The following is an 18,317-nucleotide window of genomic DNA, read 5'->3' on the forward strand; positions in this document are numbered from 1 at the left end:
TCAAAAAAGCTTTGATAAATGGGGGTAAATAATGGTTTACCTATGCCATGATGCAAAAAAAGTATTTTGATGCAGACTGTAAGTTCACATTACACATACCTAAAGCCAGAAAAAATGTCAAGATACACTTTAAGCTACTCTTTGGTGCATCAAGATATCTTGCTATCTCATGGTATTTGTTTCAAGTTAGAAAGTGCTAAACATGAATATCAGGACATTTAATATTGTCAGAAAATGCTCTGATCAAGATCAAAATTGCACTTAAAGGGAACCTGTCAGCAGGATTGTGCACAGTAATCTACATACAGTGTCAGATTGGCGCCGTCATACTGATTAAAATAATACCTTGGTTAATGAAATCCGTCTTGTGGGTGTTGTTTAATCTTTATTTTCAGTTTTGTGTTAATGAGATTCTCAGGTCCTAAGGAGGGGTTGGGGTATGTGGTGCTCTGATTAGGTATTCATTATGCAGACTGCTGACAGGTCACTGATCCATCACTGACCTGCCCTCTAGTTTACATAATGAATATCTGTACATACGTTAAAAAAAAAAAAAGTTTCTTCAGGCAGGTGACAGCTGTGGCACCTGCTGTTATAAGTTTATGCTAAAGTTCTATGGAGCCAGATGACGTGGGTCAGAAATGAAGACAGACACAGTATATCACAGTTCAAGATGTATATAATGCAGAGATATGAACTTCAGCTGAGAAGCAAACTTTGACTCTACAGATAAGCAGGCAAATAAGACAGTCTCAAAGTAGTACAGACCAGTCCAGCAATGCAGGGTCCGGGGACCAGAGCCTGGGCCGGCTCTAAAGGAAAGCAGACCGTAGCGGAGGTGGGTGCAGAGCAGGTGTAGAACAACAGAGTCCTTACGTGGTACGTAGATGCAAAGTAGACGGGGTATCCCGAAGTTTAGACGAAGCAAGCAGGTTGCAGGTCCTTCCAACTTGGCAGCAAGTAAGGTACAAGATACACAAGCAAGGTACAATGTGCAGAGTTCCTTTAAATACACAGCAGGCAGGAAACCAGAAGTATCAGACAGGAAGCTAGATGGCCCCCGTGAAGCCAGCAACTCCATTTTGGTCAAGGGCAGAATCCAACCGAACTAAGGGCAAGAGCAGACAAAACAGGTACACAGTCCTTACACCTGCTCTGCAGCAAAATCACATGTTCAGTGTGCCAATAATACATGTTCTTGACTTCATGTTATTCAGCTTGGGGAGAAAAAAACAATTTGAAATTGGATCACAGCTATAGGCACCGATAGCTGCTACTGCGCATGCACGATGGGCGCCAATTTCAATTTTTTTCCCCTAACTGGATAACATCAAGAACATGTAATATTGGCACACTAAACATGTGATAATGTTGAAGAGCAGGTGCCATGGCTAACACCTGCCTGCCGAAGCGTTTTTTGTCTCTTTCTTCAGTATATGATGTGTTATGAATGAGTCACCGTAGGAGGCAAAAACAGAAATACTAGCTAAGTCCAGAAAAGCAGAGACATTGGCAGCTATCGGATTGCAGACCCCTGAACCTAACAACAACAACTAGCAGAAGCCGTGGGGGGTTCCTATGGTGCCCTAGACTCCTCGATCACAGCCGGAGAACTACATAGCCTAAAGACAGAAAGGGAAATCTAAACTGCCCCAGAGAAGACCCCAAGGCAATAGGCAGCCCCCAACATATAATGACGGTGAAGCAAGATGAAAAAACACTCACACAGATAGAAAGATAGGCTGAGCAAATGATGGGGCCCAAGCTAACTAAATAGGACAGAATAGAAAAGCTGCTGTCTGCAATCCGCCAAAACCCTCTCAAAACAAGAGCCAACAGACTGATAGGGAAAAAAGCCCTGAAGACGCTAGGCTTCAAAAAGACTATATCAGTACTCAGGTATTTTCTGAAGACAGAGCAAAAAGGAATTCAGCTCACCCAGCAGGGGAAGGCAGAAATCCAGAAAAACAAGGCAAAACAAAACCAAAACACAAATGCAAAAAGAGCAGAAAACTTAGCTTTTGAGGAGCAGGAAACAGACTGGTCTCCTAGAATCCCTCAGAGAAATCACCCGCAAGGCAGAAGGGTGTCGGCTGCCTTATATCCAGTCAGCAATTCCAGTCACCCAGTCATCATCATTCTGCTCAGGTGCTTTGTAATCAGCCTCACTACCTTCCTTCACCAGAAGAGGGAGTTCATCAGACCTCAATGGTGAAGGGGAAAATGAACTCACAACAATGATGGTATTCATTATGCAAACTAGGGGGCAGGTCAGTGAGGCATCAGTTACCTGTCAGCAGTCTGCATTATGAATATCTAATCAAAGCACCACATACACCAACCCTCCCTTAGGGCTTGAGAATCTCATTAACACAAAACTGAAAATAAAGATTAATGAACAACCACAAGACAGATTTCATCAACAAAGGTATCATTTTAATCAGTATCACGGTGCCAACCTGACACTGTCTGTAGGTTACTGTGCACAATCCTGCTGACAGGTTCCCTTTAACCCTTTAGTATTATCAAGAATATATATACATATTTTTATGTTCACATCTGCAGTAAGATAAACATTATAGTATGTCATCAAAACCCAGAGAAAAACATTTCAATTTTAGACTTTTGATTTTTTTCTTACAAGTAAATGATTTCTACCATTAAATGATGTCTCCAACCTTCAGGTCTGCCTTACAAAGAATGACACAGACTTTGTTAAGACATTCTCAAACTTCGATAAGTTGTTATAAGCTTTCACATTGAAAGTAGGAGGGGAAAGAGAGTTACGTGTTAAAAGGCAGAAAGTAAATGCATGATATGAATTGGCCTTTGATGATGTTAGTGAGGTTTCTCAGTGGAAAACAGAATAAGAATGCATTTTTCTTTGTATTTCCTAACTCATTCCCTCAAGGTTTTATACCATTAAGTGCTATTTGCTCCATAACTAGTCCTTTATGTATGAAAGCAAAACGGAAAGCAAAAAAGAAGCAAAGCTCTTCACAGAACAGCAAAGCCTGCCATGTTTTCTTCCTAAAGACAAGAAATATGGCTCAAAGATGTATCTTTCTTTTCTTCCCTTTCTAAAATCATAGGGCGGAATGCCTCATTGGTTTCAGATATTAACTTTTGTGCTCAAAGACCAGTTGGAGTTGCTGTGACAAATGGGTTTTACCTGCTACTATCAAATAATCCCTATTTTCTCCTTGTACCTCCCTCTATCTTTCCTTGCCTAACCCCCAAGAGCACTGCTACAGAAAGCTGCCCTCCGGCACCATCTGTTTCTGCCAGAATCCACATTAGGCATCGTCTTTGCATCTACAGAAAGCAGCTTATTCTCTGAGCATTCTAAGGCAATCTTCCTATTCTGCTTTTCACCTAATACTTGCTCCCTTTGTGACCAACACTGGCAAGCAAAAACCAAATCACAAAGTAAACTGGTAAATTATTCATTTTAACTCCCTTTTACAGCTATGCAAAACAAAGCGTTTGCTTCAAACATATTCCTACTGTCAGTGTCTGCTTAATCCTATTCAGCCTGATGCACCTTGAGAGTGAAATATTCTGCCTCCTATATGAGAGCTATGTCATCTCGAACTATAAACTTTAAGCATCTATCTATCTATCTCGGATCAGTGAACCCGAACTTGAAAGTTTGGAGTTTGCACCGAACTTCAAATGTCTGAACAGAGACTGCTTAGGCCTGTTTCAGACTTTAGTTTTTTTGTCAGTTAAAATCCGCCAAAATTGCGGAAAGCGGATCCGTTGCTAACTGATGTGAACGGATGTCACCGGACCGTTTTTTTGACGGATCCGATGAATGAAGAATCTTAAAGGAACCGCAGCCTGGGAAGGAGAGAGAGAGAGAGAATTTTTTCTGTCCGCCAGAAATGATTTCAGAGTTAAATTTCCGGCTGACTTCATTCCTCCGGGCATGCGCACTATAAAATGCGGATCCTGCAGCAAAAAAAACGTTGCATGGTCCGTCCAGGCATGTCGGCGGATGCAAAAAAATTGACGGATCCTCAAAAAAACGGTTCCAACGGATGACCATCCGTCAAGATCCGCCGGTAATGCAAATCAATGGGGAAAAAAACGGATCCGACAAAAAAATGGCGGATCCATTTTTTTTTGAAGAACGACGGATTTTGACTGATGGTCAAAAACGGAAGTGTGAAACAGGCCTTACCGTATGTCCAGTTTCCTGTTAAGGTTCATCATTGTAATAAAGCTTGTTGAAAGGCTGCAAAATGGAGCCAAAGTGTGCATGCTCAATCTTTGCTACTTTCATTGGTTATAGGACAACAGAGGTCAGTGTTATTTCCAGATATCCCATAAACACTGAATGGAGTGAAGGTTGAGCATGCAAACCTCTGCTGCATTTCCAAACAGGTCTACCAAGCAAGTTAATCCCTATCCCACTGATATTTTGAAAAAAAAACTTTAAAGAAATGTATTCTGTCATAGGCTCTATATTCGATATTTATTTTATTGCCCATTACCTAAGCTACCACACCACTGAGTTCAGGGTAATAAATTTAATTATGCACATATGGCAGACTTTCACTGAATGGCAATAGCACAAGGTTTACAAAAAGATATGGATGACAGAGATAATCCTGAAGACGGCTCAAGCCAACCCATTGGAGTTGATAAACATGCAGCAAGGGATATGTATACAGTCAGTTCTGCCGTGTTTATATGTGGACATATATAGATGTTGCAGGTTGTTACATGGTTAACTGACTGTAGAAGAAGGGTAAACTGAATATGTGTGACCAATAACACATTATTTATAAGTATAATTGGTACAGTACATCATAGATTACATGTTTCTGTTTTTTGTCCTAAAGGCCATGTGCTATTTTGCTACCATTTTTTATTACATTAGTTAAAGATTCATAAAAAGGCACCAAGCACTATTTTCAGACTGCCATCCTTTAGGATAGTCACCTGTAGGATAACAACATCAATAAGAGCAGGTGGATGGTTGCTTGTAACACATAATTGTAGTGTCAACCTCCACAAGGAATTTGTTTGTAGTCTGAAAACATCGGACAAAATTGAATATGTATATGGTAATGATCCTACCACATGCACATGGAAACTTAACAAACCCACAAGAGTTCTGCTGTAAAGGGTCTTCAGGGGGGAGAACAGATCCTTCACATGGTATCTGATGAAGCGTATGATGATGACTTTTTTTCTCCCAAATGCAAACTTTATACATGAGAAGAATTTCAGTGTGGCTCTGCAAAGTGTGTGTATATACCGAAGTGCAAGCATCAGACATGCAGTCCTAGAAAAGAAACGGTCCACCCATGATCCATTACATTCTGTTTAATATACGTTAAAAACTTTTTTTCACAATTTAAATTCTTTGTCAATTAGCAAACAAGTGGATGGAGAATGAAGCCAAAGGTCAAGAAAGGCTCTACTGTTCTAGGTAGAGAACTTGGCCACACAGTGGGGTACCCAACTTGATCATAGCTTTGGGATCAATTTCTTTCTTTGCGTACTATTATTCCTCTATATAAGAATAAAGGCACACTTTATGACCCAATTATTTTGTGTCTGAGCCACCCATTGTTATATGTCAGTCTTATTGCAGAAATGATGACACCACACCTATCTCAAAAAAGATTACCTGTCTTGTCCCACTTTGACTGGAGACATGGCCATGCAAATGTTCAGCTGTCTCTATTCACTTCTATGGGTGTTCTCAAAATAGTTGAGTGCATTCGGTGCATATGTCATGAATGTCTACCAAATATAGAATCATGTCAAATCATAGGATTTTCAAAGAAGAACTTTATGGTAAATCATTGCTGAGTAAGAAAACTAGTAGGAACGAATAGTTTTGAAAAGAATAGAGCAAGAAAACTGTTTGATATTTACTTTGCAGAGCAAAGATCCCTGCGTGTTGGGTGCTCATACAGTTAAGAGCATCTCACATTAATCAGCCGGTGGCTGATATCTTGTAACTCTTGCTAGCAAAGCAAAACTGTGGGAGCCAAACCTCCTCTGCACGCTGGATGTTAAAACAAATAAATTAATCATGCATTCCATCCAATAAGACAAGCAGCTGGTGCATTCCCATTCAGTCCATACGTGGCCAACAGCTACTAATTTATTAAGTTGTCACCTTGCTTGCGGCAGGGAGAGGTATCCCAGCACAATCACATGTTAAAGTTCTCAATGACAAGTACCAGGAAACAAAATGCATTCCTGAAAACAATAAAATGTGGAAGAATTTACATTTATATTCCATGTAACATTATTTTCATAGATGTTGTCTTCTTAACTCTGTGTAACAAGAAAGATTGTCATTGCCTGCAGTCGAGCATGTATCTGGTACAACTTTCTGCTTTTTGGAGGCATAAGTGCCTAAAAGCGTTGCCTAGTGCTTTTTTATATTGGTGGCCTATAGTTGTGGCCTTAAGTGATTTATAAAGGGGGAACAATACGTTGGGATCACAGGATTTTATCTTTCATTTTATACACCCTAAAATCTTGTTTGCTTTTGTGGCTGCTGCTTGACATTGAGTGCTGCTGTTCTGTAGTGCCGATTATTCTCCAATTTAATGTAAATGCAGCAATAGGATTGCTCTATCCTAAGTGCATTACTCTACATTTATCTACATTAAATCTCATTTGCCAAGTGTTTGCATATTAAGTCATCTTATCCAGATCGTATCGTAATATTGCAATGTCAAGCTCAGATTTTAATATCCTGCATAGTTTGGTGTGGTCAGCAAGACAGATACTTTACTCTCAATTGCATCTACAAGGTCAATAAAGAAGAGGTTAAAAAGAATCAGTCCTACCACAGATCCCTTCGGTCCCCACTGCTGACTGTATCCCATTTAGAGAACATACCATTTATGACAACTCTGTTTCCTGTCTTTTAGCCAATTCCTTACCCGTCTTCATATAGTTTCCCCCAGTCCCTACTTCTGGAGCTTCAGTATAAGGCTGTTATACTTTGTGGTACAGTATCAAATGCTTTTGCAAAGTCCAGATAAATCACATCAGCTGCATTGCCAGCATCCAGATTTCCACTTACCTCCTCATAGAAACCCAACATGTTAGTTACACACCACTTATCTTTCATGGACCCATGCTGGTAGTCAGTTATTATATTGTTTTCTGCAATATATATCTGCAGATCATCTCTTATAATGCCCTCAAAAACTTTGCACACTACTGACGTCAGTCTTACCGGACGGTAATTGCCTGGATTCACCTTCTTACCTTTATTAAATATCAGTACCACGTCAGCCATCCTCCTAACCTGTGGCACCACCCCTGTTTCAAGAGAGTCTAAGAATATAAGAAACAGTGGTCTGTCAATTACTGAGCTGAATTCATACAATATCCGTGGATGAATGCCTTCTGGGCCCGTGGATTTATCATTATTAAATGTGCTCAGAAGCAGGTGCAATTCTTCTTTTGTTAAACTAGTTATTTTGTGTGGTGAACTTTGATTTTTGCCTTACTGAATAATTCCTGGAAAGTTTAGTCCATTGCTGAACATGGATGGAAAGTGCCATCTCAGCCTTTTCTTTGTCCTCAATAATTATCTTGTTATTATCGTCTTTTAAGGGCCCGATATCATTAGTCTTTTTCTTTATGTCATTAATGTATTTATAACATTTTGCAGATTTATTTAATGTTGCTAGCAATTTGTTTCTCTGTAGATAACTTTGCTAGCTTGATTTCTTTTTTACATTTCTTACTGAGATCTTGGTCTTCAAGATTTTGAATGCCCTTTGTTTTTGTCTCATTAAACTTTGTACTGTACTGCTTTGGTATAATTCATTTGTTGCACTGTATGTAATACTTACTGCTTTAGATCTGTGACTGGGGCCTTTCTAGATCTTATCAGGTGGAAGGTGCTATAGCATTTTGCCACATCTTGGTCTAGTGCCTTTGATCATCTAACCATCCCCTGGTGTGCTGGCCCCAGCTGCCAAATTATACCCAATCATCTCCCACAATCCCTCTCTCCTGACCCTGTAGTGTGGCCTATATATGTAGTAGTTGCTAAGGGGAAGCACGCAGTGTGGGGTACAGCACGCAAGCATCCCATAAGCAAAGCATCACAGAAGATAAGCATCCAGCAAAACGGCAGTTATACATGGCAGTTATTCAGGGTAGGAGTCAGGTAACCCACACCTTGCCTTCCCCTTTAACCATGTGCTTTATTTTTATCCTCCTGTGTTCCCTTGCCATCCACATTCATCACCCTATCCCCCCTCCATCACGACTCATACACATCAGCCCCTCTATACTTCCCTCTCCCATGTACAGCTCCCACACACTCCTCACCTTCCTGAGAAACCTCAGCCCATCTTGCCCAAACACATCGCAGAAAAAAACTACTTACAATTCCAACAACTATTGGCTCTTTATCTTCCTTCTCCTACTGATTTCAGGGGACATCTCCCCCAACCCTGGTCCACCATCCCCCAACCTCGACCCCTACCCTACCTCATATCGAAACCACAATAATCTGATTAACATTACTTGCACTCCCTCATCTCAATCTTTTAATTGTGCCCTCTGGAATCCACGGTCTGCTTGTAACAAGCTTCCTTTCCTACACAACTACTTTCTGAACAACTCTCTTAATCTGATGGCCCTCACTGAAACCTGGATTCAGGATTCTGACACTGTCTCTCCTGCTGCCATTTCCTACGGTGGCTTACAATTCTCTCACTCCCCGAGACCCACAAACAGACCTGGTGGTGGAGTTGGCATACTCCTGTCCCCACAATGCACTTTCCAGGTCATCCCCCCAGTCCCATCACTCTTATTCCCTTCTTTTGAGGTCCACACCATCAGGCTCTTCCGTCCCCTCTCCCTCAGGGTAGCGGTCATATACCGGCCCCCAGGCTCACCCACCCTCTTCCTTGACCACTTTTCAGCCTGGCTGCCACACTTCATGTCCTCAGAACTACCAACCCTCATCCTGGGAGACTTCAACATCCCCATTAACAGCCCTAATTCCACATCTGCATCCCAGCTTCTATCACTAACCACCTCTCTAGGCCTCTCACAGCTTTCAACCTCTGATCTGGTCTTCTGCCGGCTCTGTTCAATCTCCCACCTAAACAACTCACCGCTTCCACTCTCTGACCACAACATTCTCTCCTTCACGCTCACAAATCCTCGCCCACCCCAGCTCATTCCTACCTACCACACAGTCAGAAATCTACAAGCTATTAACCCTCAGACACTTTCAGATTCCCTACACTCATCTCTGTCCCCAATCTCCTCTCTTTCCTGTCCTAATCTGGCTGTTCATCACTACAATGACACTCTTAGAAGCACTCTTGACCAAGTAGCTCCCCTCACCCTCAGAACCTCCAAACACAGAGTAAAAGAGCCCTGGCTCACATCGCAAACTCAACTTCTCCAGCGATGCTCCAGGAGTGCTGAACGCCTATGGAGAAAAACCCGCACACCAGAAGACTTCATCCACTTCAAATTTATGTTAAGAACCTATAACGCTGCCCTTCACCTTGCCAAACAGACCTACTTCACCACCCTGATCTCCTCACTAGCCAACAACCCCAAGAAACTTTTTGACACTTTTCACTCCCTCCTCAGGCCAAAAGCACAAGCCCCTATCACAGACATTTGTGCTGATGACCTGGCCTCCCACTTTACAGAAAAAATAGATAATATCCGTCAAGAAATCTGCTCCCAACCACCAAGTGCTGTGACTCCCATCCCTTCCTACATCTCCCATGGCTCACTCTCCACATTTGATCCCATAACAGAAGAAGAAGTCTCCAGACTCCTCTCTTCTTCTCGTCCAACTACATGCACTACCGACCCCATTCCCTCACATCTCCTCCAGTCTCTCTCTCCAGTCGTCACAACCCACCTAACTACAATCTTTAATCTCTCCCTCTCCTCGGGCATTTTCCCATCCTCCTTCAAACACGCCATCGTTACTCCACTACTAAAGAAACCTGCTCTCGACCCATCCTGCACAAACAACTACAGACCAGTCTCCAATCTCCCCTTCATCTATAAACTTTTGGAACGCCTAGTTTACTCCCGCCTTACCCGTTACCTCTCCATTCACTCCCTTCTAGACCCTTCACAGTCCGGCTTCCGCCCCCTACATTCGACTGAAACTGCACTCATCAAAGTGACCAATGACCTTCTGACAGCAAAACGTAACGGTGACCACTCTCTGCTCATTCTTCTTGACCTATCTGCAGCTTTCGATACTGTTGACCACCATCTCCTACTCTCTAGGCTCCAGTCACTAGGCATTAAGGACACTGCACTCTCCTGGTTCTCTTCCTATCTCTCTGACCGCTCCTTCAGTGTTTTGTTCTCTGGCTCCACGTCATCTCCTCTTCCTCTTGCTGTCGGGGTACCTCAGGGCTCAGTCCTTGGCCCCCTTCTTTTCTCTCTCTACACGGCCCCAATTGGACAGACCATCAGCAGATTTGGCTTTCAGTACCATCTTTATGCTGATGACACACAACTATACACGTCTTCCCCCGACCTTACCCCCGCTGTACTACAGAACGCCAGTGACTGTCTGTCCGCAGTCTCCAATATCATGTCCGCTCTCTATATGAAACTCAACCTCTCCAAAACTGAACTTCTTCTGCTCCCGCCGTATACTAACCTCCCTAAATCTGACATTTCCTTCTCCGTGGGTGGTACCACAATAACGCCCCGGCAGCAGGTGCGCTGTCTGGGTGTTATATTTGACACCAATCTCTCCTTTACATCCCATATACAATCCCTTGCCCGCTCTTGCCGCTTACACCTAAAGAACATCTCTAGAATCCGCCCTTTTCTCACTATGGAAACAACAAAAACCCTCACTGTTGCATTGATCCACTCTCGCCTGGATTACTGCAACGCTCTATTAATTGGCCTCCCCGTCACTCGACTATCCCCTCTACAGTCCATACTCAATGCAGCAGCCAGGATCGTCCATCTGGGTAATCGGTACTCGGATGCGTCCGCTCTTCGCCAGTCCTTACATTGGCTGCCCATTCATTATAGGATCCAATTCAAAGTACTTGTTCTCACCCACAAAGCTCTCCACAGTGCGGCACCCCCTTACATCTCTTCTCTCATTTCTGTCTATCGGCCTAGCCGATCGCTGCGCTCTGCAAACGACTTTCGACTAACCTCTGCACTAATCCGTACCTCCCACTCCCGACTCCAAGACTTCTCCCGTGCTGCTCCTATCCTCTGGAATGCTCTACCCCAAGAAATCAGGACTATCCACAATTTGCATAGTTTTAGGCGCTCCCTCAAAACACACCTGTTCAGAGCGGCCTATCACATTCACTAATCAAAGTCATTCTCTGTGTAAGTGTGCGTGCGTAGCCCATTCACTATCTCCATCCATCCTTCACTCCTGCAAGATGGCTGGACCTTCATTGTAAATACACCATTGTAAATACACACCTGTACTCTGTATCTCCCTCACCTCATTGTAGATTGTACGCTCTCACGAGCAGGGTCGTCTTATTTCGTCTTATTTTGCTTTAATTATTGTATTGTTAGCGTTGTTACTTATGACTTGTGTTTTGAAACTGTTAAACTGTAAAGCGCTGCGGAATATGTTGGCGCTATATAAATAAAGATTATTATTATTATTATTTATTACTGTCTTATTTATCCATAATGGTTTCTTTTTTCATGGACATTTAATTACCAGAGGGCATAAGTTTCCCACAGAATTCTAGTAGTATATCCTTAAGCATACCCCATTTATGTTCAGTATCCCGAGTTACCATGACGTGGTCCCAGTGTACACAATTAAGATCTTCCCTTAATTTGTTGAAATCAACTTTCCTAAAGGTTTTGGCATTTCCCCTTTTAAAATGTTTTATTTAATATTACATTGAAACTTACCATATTGTGGTCACTGCTGCCCAAATGTTCCTGGACGTGTAGATCTGAAATTGTATCTGGTCTATTTGACAGAATCAGATCCAGCAGATTATCTCCCCAGGTTGGTTCATCTACCAGCTGAGAGAGGTAATTGTCCTGAACTGTGGATAAGAACTTGCAGCTTTAAGCACAACCAGAAGATTTTATGTCCCATTGAATGCTTAGATAGTTAAAACCCATCATAAGAAATTTATTATTTTTTGCTACATTTTTGTAAGAAACTTTGTAATGTATCTTATCAGAGAAATTAGCTTCCTTACCCACTTATCAGACTCTTCTTCCTCTTCCTCTTGCTTTGTGGAAGTAAATCACAAGTATTTCAGTTTATTATTATTATTTATTTATATAACGTCATTAATTCCATGGTGCTGTACATGAGAAGGGGGGTTACATACAAAGTTATAGATATCGTTAACAGTAAACAAATTCTCAATGACAGACTGGTACAGAGGGGAGAGGACCCTGTCCTTGCGGACTTACATTCTATGGGATAGTGGGGAAGAGACAGAAGGTCGGGGGTGCAGCAGCTCTGGTGGTGATGAGGCGGCAGAATGGTCATTGCAGGCTGTAAGCTTTCCTGAAAAGATGAGTTTTCAGGTTCCGTTTGAAGGATCCGAGGGTTTTGGATAATCGGACGTGTTGAGGCATGGCATTCCAGAGGATTATTATTATGCATTCATATAGCGCCATTTATTCCATGGCGCTTTACATGTGAAAAGGGGAAATATAGACAAGTATAGTAAACATGTGTAAGACAAGGGACACACAAGTACATAAGGAGAGGGGACCCTGCCCGCGAGGGCTCACAGTCTACAGGGATGGGTGAGGATACAGTAGGAGAGGGTAGAGCAGGTCATGCTGTGGTACAGTAGACCGAGGATCATTGCAGGCTGTAGGCTTGTCGGAACAGGTGGGTCTTCAGTTTCTTCTTGAAGGTTCCCGTTGATGGTGAGAGTCTGATGTGTTGTGGCAGGGAGTTCCAGAGTATGGGGGAAGCACGGGAGAAGTCTTGTATGCGGTTGTGGGAAGAAGAGATAAGGGGGAGCAGAGAAAGAGATCTTGAGATGACCGAAGGTTGCATGCGGGTAGGTACCTAGAGACCATGTCACAGATGTATGGCGGAGACAGGTTGTGGATGGCTTTGTATGTCATGGTTAGGGTTTTGAATTGGAGCCTCTGGGCGATAGGAAGCTAGTGAAGGGCCTGGCATATGGGGGAGGCTGGGGAATAGCGGGGAGACAGGTGGATTAGTCGGGCAGCAGAGTGTAGGATGGACTGGAGCGGAGCCAGAGTGCTAGAGGGGAGGCCAGAGAGGAGGTTGCAGTAGTTGAGGCGGGAGATGATAAGAGCATGCACTAGTGTTTTTGTGGTTTCATGGTTGAGGAATGAGCGGATCCGGGAAATATTTTTGAGTTTGAGGAGGCAGGAGGAGGCGAGGGCTTGGATATGTGGTTTGAAAGAGAGTGCAGAGTCGAGGATCGGGGATAGGGGACATTCGGGAGAAATCTTGAAGGCGGTTGTGTGAGGAACGAATAAGTGTGGAGGAGAGTAGAAGGTCGTGGAAGGATCGAAGATTACATGAGGGAAGATATTGGGAGATTAGTTCTGAGATATAGGGAGGGGAAATGTTTTGGATGACTTTGTAGGTCAGTGTTAGTAGTTTGAACTGGATTCGTTGGGGAATTGGGAGCCAGTGGAAGGATTTGCAGAGGGGGGGAGACAGGGGAGTAGCGAGGAGAAAGGTGGATTAATAGGGCAGCAGAATTGAGGACAGACTGGAGTGGTGCAAGTGAGTTAGCAGGGATGCCACAGAGGAGAGTGTTGCAGTAGTCAAGGCGGGAGAAGATGAGGGCAAGTACAAGAGTTTTAGTAGATTGAGGACTGAGGAAGGGACGGATTCTGGAAATATTTTTGAGTTGGAGGCGACAGGAGGTGGCAAGAGATTGGACGTGTGGTTTGAAGGACAGGGCAGAGTCGAGAATTACTCCAAGGCAGTGGATTTCATGTGCTCGAGAGAGCGTGATGCTGTTTACCATAATAGATAGATCGGGTAGGGAAGATATGTGAGATGGAGGAAAGATAATGATTTCAGTTTTGTCTACGTTGAGTTTTAGGAAGTGAGAGGTGAAAAAGGAGGATATGGCTGATAGACACTCAGGGATTCTGGACAGCAGAGAGGTGACATCTGGGCCAGAGAGGTAGATCTGAGTGTCATCTGCATACAGGTGGTACTGGAAGCCATGGGACTTTATGAGTTGTCCTAGGCCAAGAGTATAAATGGAAAAAAGTAGGGGCCCCAGGACAGAGCCTTGGGGGACTCCAACAGAGAGGGGGCGGGATGAGGAGGAAGTGTGAGAGTGGGAAACGCTGAATGTGCAGTCAGAAAGGTATGAGGAAATCCAGGACAGGGCAAGGTCTTTGATGCCAATTGAAGAAAGAATCTGTAGCAGTAGGCAGTAGTCAACTGTGTCAAAGGCAGAGGACAGGTCAAGAAGGAGGAGAATGGAGAACTGTTCGTTAGTTTTGGCTGTGAGTAAGTCATTAGTAATTTTGGTCAGTTTGCATACCCAGTGAATTGTACATTGATTTATACAGTAAACATGGGTCAGAATAGGATGTACTCTGAATCTCCAAATCTCATGCTCAGATGTTTGATTTTAACTGATGTGTGCATAGATCCATGAAACTCTATAGCACCATGTGCTGTACAAGAAAAAATTGGACAGTACACCGACATTTTACTCAGATGTTTGAATGTAGCCTTCAATATAGAGATGTTTGTGTTTGGCAGTTGATCACACATTATTTTCATGTGAGAAAAAAGCAGAGTGGAACAAGGTCAGATAAGTACCAATGATGCATTGAGTGGCCCTCTCTAAGATCTCCAAATACTGAAAAAATTGGGGGCCTTGTGACTTCTGTATTGTGTTGCATTCTAGAAAGGTTTAGGTGAGCTGTAGTGTGGCCTTAAATATGTGCAGCTACCTTCATTGTAATTTTCTGAGACTAGTTAAAAAGTATTAGTTCTATGTAGTTACAAAAAACTACAATAGAAAATAGAACTGCATACATGGTTTCCTCCTATCTGCAGTGCAAACCATGAAAAAAAGACCACAATTCTCCAGATATCGGGTGTGACCTGAAATTGGAACAGTTACACCTTTAAATGTAATTGATGTCTGAGATGATTAGACAGTTTTAAAAGGTTGTTCCGCTAATTTCAGACTAATAACGTATCCTATGGATTGGTCATCAATATAACATTAATATAGGCCCAACAACTAGCACCCCCACAAATGAGCTGTTCTCAGTGATCTAGTATAGATTGCTCAGTGCCCATTGTTCACTTTGTGTCATGGCTGCATGGTTTGTGGAAGCCTGGCAGCTGTTAATAGAGCTTTCACGGACTGTTGCTCCATTTTCCAGATCCCAAAGGTTTAATCCCTGTATAGGAATCTGGATTTACACAGGGAATGCTGGGCTTAGACCACAGAGTTAGCTGCTGACCAATGGAACAAGCTGATAGCAAGAAGAGTCCATCAGGTGGGGTCGGTACCAAGATGTCATGTGAGGGACAAAATCAGAAGCTGTCTCCAAGCCAGACTTAGGCCTAATCTGAGGTCTATAAGAATGGATGTTTCTTAGGACACGGCATCTTATTTTCTGTAACATCCAGGACAATATTAATGAGGATATTCTAGTAAATGAGCTTCATAAATATTTCCAGCTTACCAATTGTTTCCAAATCAAAATGTCAACTTAGCATCATCTACAATTTATGGCAATAGTTGTAATTTGTTACACATTGGATACCCTGTAGAACCGTGAGCATTAAGAAAGCATTCCCATACCTGAAGGTGGATGGCAGTATTTACAGGGTCAATCATGTTTTATGGCAGATGGTTTAACTATGAATCACATCTGACTCAAATTAAAATGCACCTTGCCTCTCAGTTTCCTATTTAGATTTTCATTTCCCTGTCTCCATTATCTGAATTGAGTCCTCCTGGGGATCATGTGCCGCATTTACTTGCGGGACCAATGAAGTTTCTATAGAAACAAGAGAATAACCCAAAAGATTCAATAAAAGCCTTAAGATCATATTCAGTATCTGGAAACTATTAAACACTGAAGGCTTTCATTGTGATCACATTACAATTGCTGTACAATAGCAGCTCCGGCCTCAATAAAAGGCATTCATCGTTATCATTTACTTCACATGACTTCAGAAAGTCACAGGACGAACTCTTGTTTATTTCCATGACTTTTTCATGACATGGTGTGTCACATGAAGATTATGTGGAAGGAGCTGACATTGCGCACATTATAATAGAAGACCGGCAATGTGATGTTCTTTGAACGAGGCTGTAACATTTTAATCGCATATATATCAGCTAAACATTATCCACTTGTTTCTATTCTTTTTGGCAGGATTTGACCTATCTATAGGATGATCCTGGTGGTTATCACGGCTGGTTTGCAGCACTGGGTCATTGGGATTGAGTCCGACCAGGGCGACATCTGTTTGCATTCTGTACATTCTCCCAGTGCTGGCGAGGATTTCCTCTGGGTGCTCCAGTTTTCCACCCACATTGTGAAAACATACGGATAGACTAATTGGCTTCCTACCAAGTTAACCCCAGTGTATGCGTGTTATGGCGGAGCTTAGGTACTGACATTATAGTACTCTTTAGAAAGAGCTAAGTTTTTTTCAGAACTATGTAACATATAGGAAATTAATAATAAACCAACTAATCTGATCTACAATCACACCTATTAATTAGTACATTTTTAGGGTAATAAACTGAACTTTCATGTGTGCGCTCCCATCCGTCCTTACGGTATATAAAGGATATATTGCCCAATGTCACATTGAAAAATGTGCTCAATGAAAGGCATATCCTCAGCAATCAGTCAGGTCAATGCTTCAATTTTCCCACCTGCCTTACATGGAGGCAGGTTTTAACTTGATCAGTTGAAAAGAGCATCTGTGTCTTAGCTGTTCTGCGTTACCCAGTAAAAACTATACCGTATGAAAAAAAAAAATTTGTAAAATTTGCACCTCAGTCCTATTATTATTATTATACATTTTTATAGTGCCACTTATTCCATGGCACATATTCAATTAAATGGTTCTGAAAAGCAATATTTGACACTTCCATGGATAGAAGGGGGTTATTTCTGGTTTTCAAAAAAGATTTTTTTTTCAGGTACACAATAATAAATTTCATTTTTTTCTTTTCTTTTATGATGGAAACCACATTCTCGTAGTATTATGACTTTTGTTGGGCTAAAGGCATTCCGTTTCCTTTTCAAAGCCTGTGTAATGTAAGAAGTCTAGCTAGATTAGATGCAGCGGTGAAAGGGTTATGCATTCTTTTCACAACGCATTCTCGTGTCATGACTTTTTTTTGTAATGTTCAGAGATATAAGGTAGTGCCATAAGGTGCATGGAATATTAGCCAAGAAAAAAACCCTCTGGGGTTCCGCACACTACTGTTTTCAAATCTGTTCTTTCATCAGATGTGCCAGTCGAAATTACTTCTGCAACATGGTCAGAACCAACCTGGACAGATTTATGATTCATGGAAGTGCTGTGGGCATATTTTTCTGAATCACCTGGAGACAGGCAGGGAATTCTCTCCAGATTAGCGAATCCACTCATTCTCATGCATGTCATGATTCTTCCAACTGGCCTGTTTAAACCAGGAATTGGAAAATATGTTGTATGTCATAAACACTGTGTTGCTCTGATATCAGGGAAATAACACCATATTGTGCCAATTTCCTATTGTGCTCCGTGAAAATGGTCACAGAATGGATGACATTTAGATGTGAGTGCCTTCAGAAAAATTGTCTTTTCACATTCCTTTGTAAACGCGCAGCACCCGAAAGAAGAGTTTCATTTTTAAATGTAATTCAGATTGTATCATTTGTATCTGTATTTGAAAAAAATAAATTTATTTTGTATTTTCTAAAAAAAAAATCAATTTTCTGTATTTATTGGCATGTTTATAGATAAATAGACAATAGATAGATAGATAGATAGATCGATAGATAATAGATAGATAAATATGGGATAGATAGATAATAGATAGATGATAGATACATGATAGATAGATATGAGATAGATAGATAGATAGATAGATAGATATGGGATAGATAGATATCAGATAGATAGATAGATAGATAGATAGATAGATAGATATGGGATAGCTAGACAATAGATCAAAACTGTAGACAATCAGCACTCCATTAGTCTATGTAACACCTGACTTTTCTTCACTCCTGGTAAAAGTCTTTGAGGATGGTCAGAAGTCCTAAGGCTAAGCTCACATTTCCAGTAATCATCCTCTTGAAATGGGTCAAGCAGCAAT

The 18,317-nt window shown here is 42.0% G+C and overlaps 1 protein-coding gene across 6 annotated transcripts in view; it reads left to right on the forward strand.

The window, feature by feature from the left end:
• Nucleotides 1-18,317, forward strand: part of AUTS2 (activator of transcription and developmental regulator AUTS2) — a 2,002,816-nt gene that overhangs the window by 1,271,502 nt on the left and 712,997 nt on the right. The window lies entirely within an intron of this gene.

This window comes from Dendrobates tinctorius, unplaced genomic scaffold (genome assembly GCF_039654945.1).
Source record: "Dendrobates tinctorius isolate UK_male_01 unplaced genomic scaffold, ASM3965494v1 ptg000007l, whole genome shotgun sequence".
NCBI classification, from domain to species: Eukaryota; Metazoa; Chordata; class Amphibia; order Anura; family Dendrobatidae; genus Dendrobates; species Dendrobates tinctorius.